The following is a 10,801-nucleotide window of genomic DNA, read 5'->3' as shown; positions in this document are numbered from 1 at the left end:
GGTGGGAAATGCCTGTGGAGGAAATCCTGGCAGCATGGAAGCAAAGCAATACTGCTGAATCATGTGTTGGGGATGGAGGCATCACCATCATTACCAAGATAATGTCAATCATGGAGGGATGCTCAACATCACTAATTACTAGGGGAATGCAAATCAAAACCACAATGAGATATCATGACATATCCCCTGTGAAGGCTAGTATCAAAATAAAGCATAAAACATTAGGTGTTGGCAAGGATGTGTAAAAACTGAAATGTTTGTGCACTGAAGTAGGAACGTAAAATGCTACAGCCAATGTGGAAAATAGTATGACGATTTCTAAAAAAAAAAAACACCTAACTGTGATTATACCCAAAACGGTTGAAAACAGGGACTCAAACAGGTATTTATGCACTCATGTTCATAGCAGCATTATTCACAATAGTCAAAAGGGGGAAGCAACACAAGTGTCCATCAATAACATCAATAGATGAACGGATAAGCAAAATATACAATGGAATATTTAGTTTGGTTCAGTTCAGCTGCTCAGTCATGTCTGACTCTTTGAGACCTCATGGACTGTAACACGCCAGGCTTCCCTGTCCATCACCAACTCCCAGAGCTTGCTCAAACTTATGTCCATTCACTTGGTGATGCCATCCAACCATATTATCCTCTGTTGTCTCCTTCTCCTGCCTTCAATCTTTGCCAGCATCAGCATCTTTTCCAAGGAGCCAGTTCTTCACATCAGGTGGCCAAAGTATTAGAGTTTCAGCTTCAGAATCAGTCCTTCCAATGAATACTCAGGACTGATTTCCTTTAGGATGGGCTGGTTTGACCTCCATGCAGTCCACAGATGAAATATTATTCAGCCTTAAAATAGAAGGAAATTCTGATGCATTCCTTATATCATGGATAAATTTTGTAGTCATTATGCTAGGTGAGATAAGCCAGACACAAAAGGACAAATACCTTATCATCCCAGTTACGTGAGGTACTTAAGAGTAGTCAGATTCATAGAGACAGAAAGTAAGAGAGGCACTATTGGGGGAGGGGAGAAAGGGCAGTTATTTAATGGGTGCAGAGTTTCAGCTCATGTTCTGTAACACTATGTTTCATAGTTAACTGAAGACAATTTTTTATAATAGGCAGATATCATTTTGATCTTTGACATCAGAATATCAGCATCATCTCACACCAAGAAGCATAGCTATGTCCCTGAGGTTTTTACCACATTTTTTGAAATAAGGGCACAAATCCACTGGCTTCCTGATGATAAAAATGCTAGCTTTTTTAAACACATGCAATTTGATCAAGCATTTATATGCAGATTCAGTAAAAGGATCTCCATATGCGGTATACCTTGAACATTTCAATATTTTTAGAGATTGTCTAAAATTCTCTTCTTTGGCCTCTTCTTATTGAATCACACCTTGAGAGTAAGGCTGAAAAGAACATATTTTTATTTAAAAAGGAAGTACAACTTTACATTCTACCATGTGAAAAGGGGGATGTGATTCTTGGCTACATGTAAAAAATGCAGTTTCATGTTTATTGCTTTAAAGTGAAAACTGAAGTCACTCAGTTGTGTCTGACTCTTTGTGACCACATGGACTGTAGCCTAGAAGGCTCCTCCTTCCATGGGATTCTCCAGGCAAGAATACTGGAGTGGGTTGCCATTTCCTTCTCCAGGGGATCTTCCTGACCCAGGGATCAAACCTGGGTCTCCTGCATTTCAGGCAGACACTTTAACCTCTGAGCTACCAGGGAAGTCCTTTAAAGGTGCATTCTTAAACATGACCTTCTGCTGGAGATGCCTGTGTGTGCTCTGCCTGAGCTGGAGAGACCAGCTTGCAGCCTTAGGGCCTGTACCCTGGCCTTCCACCCTGCATGTTCCAGATCCACTGGAAGGCACTGGAGTTGAATAGAAAACCCTGGCATTCAGTGTTTTCTCAAGTGCCAGTCAGAATAAACCAAAGTCCCTGATATACAACATTTCTTCTGGGTTGTGCACAGGGCACTGCTAAGCCTGTCAGTCCCCTGAGTGAAAACTCCTGCTTGAATGAGAGGCACGGACTACTGTGAACCTGGATGTCTCATGAGGAGCCTTTTTGCTTCTCTGTGCAACCTCTCTGCTAGCCATCCCTCAAAGGAGTCAAGGCAACTGCCCCCCTTGTTCCCTCCTTCTGCTCTGAGGGGTCCCCAAGAGTGGCCAGGTACAAAAATCAGAGACCCAACCTGAGGCTATTGAAAGATTTGTTTAAATAAGGATGTACTCCTTAAGATAATAGTCCCATATTTTTGTGGGAAAAAAATATTTACAGATATGCTATATATGCTTACAGATATTATAATCACATTTTATAAATTATTTCCATACATTTTCAATCTATTATGTAGCGCAGAATATTAAGCATGTTCCAGGAAAGTAATGGGGAGGGAATATACCTGGGGAGGCTTTTATTAATTCTCCCCTATACGCCTCTCCTCCCCCACCCCCCCACCCCCCACAGCAGTGAGAGCTCTATAGTGTGATTTTAATTCCACTGTTTAAATGGCAATGGTGTTAATTTGAGTCCCTTTAGACACAGGCCTAAAGGTCTGTGACTTTTCATAGTTTTCACTCTGGTTTTCATAGTTAAGTATAAGTGAGAAGCAACCCTCTGTATTCCCAGCACTAACTATGTTTTTACACACATTTTTCATTTCTATCTAATCTTTAAAGCTTTGGAGGCAGTGACTGGTGGTGGGGTAGGGGTAGGGACCCAGGTTCATTAGATCAGTCATGTCAGGTGACACCTACACATTATAAAACTAAGTTAGGTAACATCCTCAAATACTTCTTATAAAGTAGATAGCTATCTAACTGGTTCCTATAGATGGACTACCTTATTTCTCACAGAAGACTGTGAGTTATATTCTAATTTTTTCCTTTTCCAGATGAGGAAAATTGAGGCCAGAGGAAAGTCATCAACAACAGCAGGTGGGAGAGCTGGGATCTGAGCCCAGGAGATAGACGATGGTATTCTGGCGGAGGAAAAGCTCAAAAAATATTAACTAATTTCCACTTAGAGGTTAAGAATGCTACTTTTATTGTACATAGACAAACCAAGTTAACTCTCCAAAGTGGATTTGTTGTCTTCATTCAGCCTCTCAGTCGTGTCTGACTCTTTTAGACACCATGGACTTCCCTGGGGTCACCAGGGACAACAGGCCTCCCTGTCCATCACCAACTCCCAGAGCTTGCTCAAACTCATACCCATTGAGTTGGTGATGCCATCCAACCATCTCACCCTCTGTCGTCCCCTTCTCCTCCTGCCTTCAATCTTTTCCAGCATTAGGGTCTTCTCCAGTGAGTCAGCTCTTTATATCAGGTGGCCAAAGTATTTGAGTTTCAGCTTCAGCATCAGTCCTTCCAATGAATATTCAGGACTGATTTCCTTTAGGATGGACTGGTTGGATCTCCTTGCAGTCCAAGGAACTCTCAAGAGTCTTCTCCAACACCAGAGTTCAAAAGCATCAATTCTTCAGTGCTCAGCCTTCTTTATGGTCCAACTCTCACATCCATACATGACTACTGGAAAAACCATAGCTTTGGCTATACAGACCTTTGTCAGAAAAATAATGTCTCTGCTTTTCAATATGCTGTCTAATAACAAATGAAGCAACTGACAAAGAACTAATCTCAAAAATATACAAACAACTTCTGCAGCTCAATTCCAGAGAAATAAATGACCCAATCAAAAAGTAGGCCAAAGAACTAAAGAGACATTTCTTTAAAGAAGACATACAGATGGCTAACAAACACATGGCTCAACATCACTCATTATCAGAGAAATGCAAATCAAAACCACAATGAGGTACCATTTCACACCAGTCAGAATGGCTGCGATCCAAAAGTCTACAAGCAATAAATGCTGGAGAGGATGTGGAAAAAAGGGAACCCTCTTACACTGTTGGTGGGAATGCAAACTAGTACAGCCACTATGGACAACAGTGTAGAGATTCCTTAAAAAGCTGGAAATAGAACTGCCTTATGACCCAGCAATCCCACTGCTGGGCATACACACCGAGGAAACCAGAATTGAAAGAGACACATGTACCCCAATGTTCATTGCAGCAGTATTTATAATAGCCAGGACATGGAAACAACCTAGATGTCCATCAGTAGATGAATGGATAAGAAAATTGTGGTACATATACACAATAGAGTATTACTCAGCCGTTAAAAAGAATACATTTGAATCAGTTCTAATGAGGTGATAAAACTGCCTATTATATAGAGTGAAGTAAGCCAGAAAGTAAAACACCAATACAGTATACTAATGCATATATATGGAACTTAGAAAAATGGTAACAATAACCCTGTATGAGAGACAGCAAAAGAGATGCAGATGTATAAAACAGTCTTTTGGACTCTGTGGGAGAGGGAGAGGGTGGGATGATTTGGGGGAATGTCATGGGAACATGTATAATATCCTATAAGAAATGAATCACCAGTCCAGGTTTGATATAGGATGCTTGGGGCTGGTGCACTGGGATGACCCGGAGGGATGGTACAGGGAGGAAGGTGGGAGGGGGGTTCAGGATGGGGAACATGTGTATGCCTGTGGTGGATTCATGTTGATGTGTGGCAGAACCAATACAATATTGTAGAGTAATTAACCTCCAATTAAAGTAAATAAATTTAAATTAAAAAAAAATACACTGTCTAGGTTTGTCATAGCGTTTCTTCCAAGGAACAAAGGTCTTTTAATTTCATGGTCGAAGTCACCATCTGCAGACCCTCCAGAGACACTTGGAGAATGCAAACGAAACCTTGTGTGTACTAGGACCAAGGGAAAGGAGCAGTGACCCCCACGAGAGACTGAGCCAGACCTGCCTGAGAGTGTTTGAGTGTCTCCTGTGGAGGCACGAGTCAGCAGTGACCTGCGCGGGAACAGGGGCTCTGGCTGCAGCAGACCAGGGAGGTGTGGCATGTGGCATCAGTCCTCTTGGAGGAGGTCACTACCGGCTCCACCATAGAGCCTCCGAGCTCTATGGAGCTCAGAGACAACCCATGAATGGGGGGAACAATTATACCAAAGAAGTTCATACCCTGTTGTAAAAGTTCTAGGGCCCACAACAGATTTCCTAACCAGTGTATTGAAAAGCAGAGACATTATTTTGCTGACAAAGTTCTGTATAGTTAAAGCTATGGTTTTTCCAGTAACAAAGTCGTTCAGTCGTGTCCGATTCTTTGTGACCACATGGACTGTAGCCTACCAGGCTCCTCTGTCCATGGGATTTTCCTGGCAATAGTACTGGAGTGGATTGCCATTTCCTTCTCCAGGGGATCTTCCCGACCCAGGGATCGAACCCAGGTCTCCCGCATTGTAGACAGATGCTTTACCGTCTGAGTCACCAGGGAAGTCCTTCCTAACCTGGGAATCCAGCAAAAAAACTGAGAACTCCCAGGGAAACAGACTCTTGGAGGGTGCAACAAAGCCTTGTGAGGACCAGGACTCAGAAAAAAGGAGCAGTGACCCCACAAGACACTGAACCATACTTGCCTGTGAGTGTCCAGGAGTCTCTGGCAGAGGTGTGGGTCAACAGTGGCCTGCCGTGGGGTCAGGGGAACTGACTACAACAGTCGTGGGGGCCTTGGCATGCTGGCATGAGGCCTTTCGAAGGAGGTTGACATTACTGCCATTACCCCACCACAGTTTGGCCTCAGGTCAAACTACAGGGAGGGAACACAGCCCACCCATTAGCAGAAAATTGGATTAAAGATTTACTGAGCATGGGCCTGACCACAGAGCAACACCCAGTTTTACCCACAGCCAGTTCCTCCCACCAGGAAGCTTTCACAAATCTTTTACCCTCACACATCAGAGGGCAGACAGAATGAAAACTACAATCATGGAAAAATAACCAAACTGATTGCATGGACCACAGCCTTGTCTAACCCAATGAAACTGTGAGCTATGCCATGTAGGGCCACCCAAGATGGACAGGTCATGGAGGAGAGTTCTGACAAAATTGGTCCCCTGGAGAAGTGAATGGCAAACCACTTCGGTATTCTTGACTTGAAAACCCCATGAACAGTATGAAAAGGCAAAAAGATAGGACACTGAAAGATGAACTCCCCAGGTCAGTAGGTACCCAATAGGCTACTGGAGATCAATGGAGAAATAACTCCAGAAGGAATGAAGAGGCTGAGCCAAAGCAGAAACAACACCAGTTTTGGAAAGTAAATTAAAATAATTTAATTATTTTTTATACGATGGAATATTGCTCAGCCAAAAGAAGAATGAAATGATGCCATTTGCACCAACATGAATGGACCTAGACATAATCATGCTAAGTGAAGTAAGTCAGACGGAGGAAGAGCATTATCATATGATACACTTACATGTGGAATCTAAGCATGATACAAGTGAGATTATTTACAAAACAGAACTAGACTCGTGGACACAGAGAACAAATTGTGGTTACCAAAGGAGAAAGATAGCTGGGCAGATGAATTAAGAGTTTGGGAATACCATATGTACACTACTATATATAAAATAGATAAACCACAAGAACATATTGTATGGAACAGAAAACTATACTCAATATTTTGTAATAGCATAAAGTGGAAAAGAATCAGAAAAATAATAGCTATATATGTATAATTGAATCATTTTGCTGCACACCAGAAACTAATACAATATTGTAAATCAACTGTGTGTGTGTGAATGTGGTAGTTGGTCAGTCATGTCAGACCCTCTGTGACCCATGGACTGTAGCCTGCCAGACTCTGTTCATGGGATTTTTCAGGCACAAATACTGGAGTGGGTTTCCATTGCCTTCTCCAGGCTCTCTTTCCAACCCAGGAATTGAACCCACATCTCCTGTGTCTCCTGAATTGCAGGCAGATTCTTTACCTGCTGGGCCACTGGGGAAGTCAATACAATGCTGCAAATCAATTATACTTCAATTAAAAAAAATGTTAATTTCTTTGTACATAGAACAAATTTATTCTCTGAAGTAGATAAAGTAAATTAAAATAATTTAAAGGTAATACTTTAAAGGGTTCCTCAGTGGCTCCTAGTCACCAGAAAGACCAAACCATGCTTAGAAGCTTGGAATTTTTCCATCCCACACCCTCAATTCTCTAGAGAGGATAGAGGGGCTGGAAACGGAGTTAAAATTGATTCTGCCTACATGAGGAAGCCTCCATAAAAATTCTTAAAATATGGTGTTTGGAGAACTTGTTGGTTGGTGAACATATTTGTGTACTGGGAGGGTAATGCACCCCAGGCTCATAAGACAAAATCTCCTGTGCTTGGGACGCTCCCAGAACTCGCCAGAAGTATTTCTTCATCAGGCTGTTTATCTGTATCCTTTCTCATGTGCTTTAATACACTGATGTAAGCGAATGTTCCTCTGAGTTCCATGAGCTGCTCACTCAAGCAAATTCATTAAATGAGGAAGGGGTTGTGGGAGCTTCTGACTCTAGCCCAATGGGACAGAAGTTGTGGGCAACCTGGGAACCCACAGCTTGAGACTGGCACCTGAAATGGGGATGGTCTTGTTAAACTGAACGCTTCACCCATGGGCTCTGATGCTATCTACTAGTATATGGGGTCATGTAGGACACCACATACTGAGTTAAGCTGTAGGACACTCAACTGGTGTTTCAAATTTGCTTGGTGAGGGGAAACCCATATGTATGGTGACCAGAAGCCCCAGATGTGACATTATCTGCATGGGGCGTACAGGAGACATACAGGAAGGAAAGGTTGGGTGTTTTCCTAACATGATAAGATGTGTTCCTTATTAATGTATTAAATAAGCTGGCACCCAGTTTAACAACTCCAGCAGTTCTGCAGAACTGATGCTTGTATCAATATTTCATGATAATTATACCAACCATGGCTATAGTTGGGCTTCCTTTGTAGCTCAGACAGTAAAGAATCTGCCTGCAATAAGGGAGATCTGGATTCAATCCCCAGATTGGGAAGAGCCCCTGAAGGAGGGCATGGCAACCCACTCCAGCATTCTTGCCTCGAGAAGCCTTATGGACAGGGGAGCCTGGCAGGCTACAGTTCATGGAGTTGCAAAAAGTTGGACATGACTGAGCAACTAAGCACATAGCACACCAACCATAATGTAAATGGAAATAGCTAATTGTTATTGGGCACAAAAATAATTTAGGGTTGCCAAATAAAATACAGTATTGCCAGTTAAATGTGAATTTCAGATAAAAAACAAATAATTTTTTAAACATAAGTATGTCCCAAATATTGTATGGGATCTACTCTTACTCAAAAAAATTATTTTGTTTACAAAATTCTACTATATAGCACAGGAAACTATACTCAACGTCTTGTAATAACCTGAAATGGAAAAGAATCTGGAAAACATTCCTTTATATATAAGAAATACATATGTATTTGTATAACTGAATCACTTTGCTGTATACCAGAAATAGACACAACATTGTAAATCAAATATACTTCAATTTAAAAATAGATCAAAAGCCGCATACACATGTTGCTTATCTGAAGTTCAGATTTAACCCCGCTCTGCTCCTCTCCACTGCTTTGGTGCCTGGGACTCCCTTGCTGGGACTGTAGGCCCCCCTCCACATCCTGGGAATGAGGGCAGCCCTGGGAAAGCTGAACTTCAGAGTCTCTTCTGCCAACCACGTTACACCTCGCAGGAACTTGATGAGCCCACTGTCTTGTTTGGTGGCCTTCACCTTTGGATTCCTCATTCAACTGATGTGCACCTTCCTTTCCAACGAAAACCTCTGCAAGGGGCAGAGGGTTATGTCATTTATGTTTAAATAATTTCCCTGATAGCTCAGTTGGTACAAAATCTGCCTGCAATGCAGGAGACCCCAGTTCGATTCCTGGGTTGGGAAGATCTGCTGGAGAAGGGAAAGGCTACCCACTCCAGTATTCTGGCTTGGAGAATTCCATGGACTGTGTAGCTCATGGGGTCACAAAGAGTTGGACACGACTGAGTGACTTTCACTTTCAACTTTTAAACATAAATATGTCCAAATACTTACTGGGTTAGTTAGTTAGTCGCTCAGTCGTGTCCGACTCTTTGCGACTCTATGGACTGTAGCCCACCAGACTCCTCCGTCCATGGGATTCTCCAGGCAAGAATACTGGAGTGGGTTGCCATTTCCTTCTCCAGGGGATCTTTCCAACCCAGGGATCGAACCCAGATCTCCCGCATTAGAGGCAGACACTTTAACCTCTTGGCCACCAGGGAAGAGCCTACTTACTGGGGTGGGTGCTCTTTTTCTCTCCCAGTCTGGCTCTCCAAGGACTGGTTCTGGACCTGGGACGAGGGCTACAGGAATCTTTAGGATGTGTCCTAATCACCCTGCTGCCTTGCTGAAGAGATGAAGTGCACTCTCCTAGGGACCCTGACCTCATACGAAAGGGACTTCAAGGGTGCAGAACTTTAAGGTAAATCTGAAGACTTAATGTTTAGGTTTTGTAAAATGTCTCTGTTACATATATGTGAAGCAAAAGAAAACTCGGCAGGCACATGAGGGAGGGGTACTTTGCTGAGTTAGAAGAAGGATATATTCTTGAAGTCTTTTTTCCTGCCTTCCTCTCTGCCTCTCCTGCTACCCCAGGTCTTGTGAGTGACAGAATTTAGTGTAAAGGCCACCCATCACCCTTGGCATGCTAAGGTATAAAGGAAGAGAATTTAAAAGCATATCCTAAGAACACAATAATGAAACATCACTAGTGAACAAGATAGTGATAGATTCGCTATCACCCCATGAGTGTCCAAATTTATTACAAAGAAACACATTTATGGGAGTGCCAGAATCACAACTGGCTGGTGAACAACCATCTACTGGAAGACATTGGAACCCACAAGAAAAAAATTACCCCACGTCCAAAGGTGACCCACTAACTGGAGAACAATAATTCCAAAGAAGTTCTCCCACTGTAGTGAAGGTTAGGAACCTCATGTCAGGCTTCCCAGCCTGGGGACCAAAAAAGGGACTGGGAATCCCTAGGGAATTTGACCTTAAAGGCCAGTGGGATTTGATTACAAGACTTCTGCAGGACTGGGGGAAACAGACTCCAGTCTTGGTGGGCACAAACAAACCCTTGTGCACACCAAGACTCAAGGAAAGGAGCAGTGTCTCTACAGGAGACTGAACCAAAACTACCTGCTAGAGTTGGAGGGTCTTCTGTGGAGGCATGGGTTGGAAGGGGCTAACCATGGGGACAGAGGGACTGACAACAGCAGTCTGGGAAAGTCCCCTATGGCGTAAACCCTCTCAGAGGTTGCCATCAACCCAGCCATAGAGCCCACTGATACCAGGGCTGGGTCACCTCAGACCAAAACACTATCAGGGAGGAAGCACAACCCCACCCATCAGCAGATAATGGAATTAAAACTTTACTGACAAAGCCCTTAGTTTGAACATTCTTTGGCATTGCCTTTCTTTGGGATTGGAATGAAAACTGACCTTTTCCAGTCCTGTGGCCACTGCTGAGTTTTCCAAATTTGCTGGCATAAGGTGCAGCACTTTCACAACATCATCTTTTAGGATTTGAAATAGCTCAACTGGAATTTCATCACCTCCACTAGCTTTGTTCGTAGTGATGCTTCCTAAGGCCCACTTGACTTCGCACTCCAGGATGTCTGGCTCTAGTTGAGTGATCACACCATCATGGTTATCTGAGTCATGAAGATCTTTTTTGTAGAGTTCTTTTGTGTATTCTTGCCACTTCGTCTTAATATCTTCTGCTTCTGTTAGGTCCATACCATTTCTGTCCTTTATTGAGCCCATCTTTGCATGGAATATTCCCTC

This window comes from Capricornis sumatraensis, chromosome 19 (assembly GCF_032405125.1).
Source record: "Capricornis sumatraensis isolate serow.1 chromosome 19, serow.2, whole genome shotgun sequence".
Taxonomy (NCBI): Eukaryota; Metazoa; Chordata; class Mammalia; order Artiodactyla; family Bovidae; genus Capricornis; species Capricornis sumatraensis.
This window is presented reverse-complemented; position numbering follows the sequence as displayed.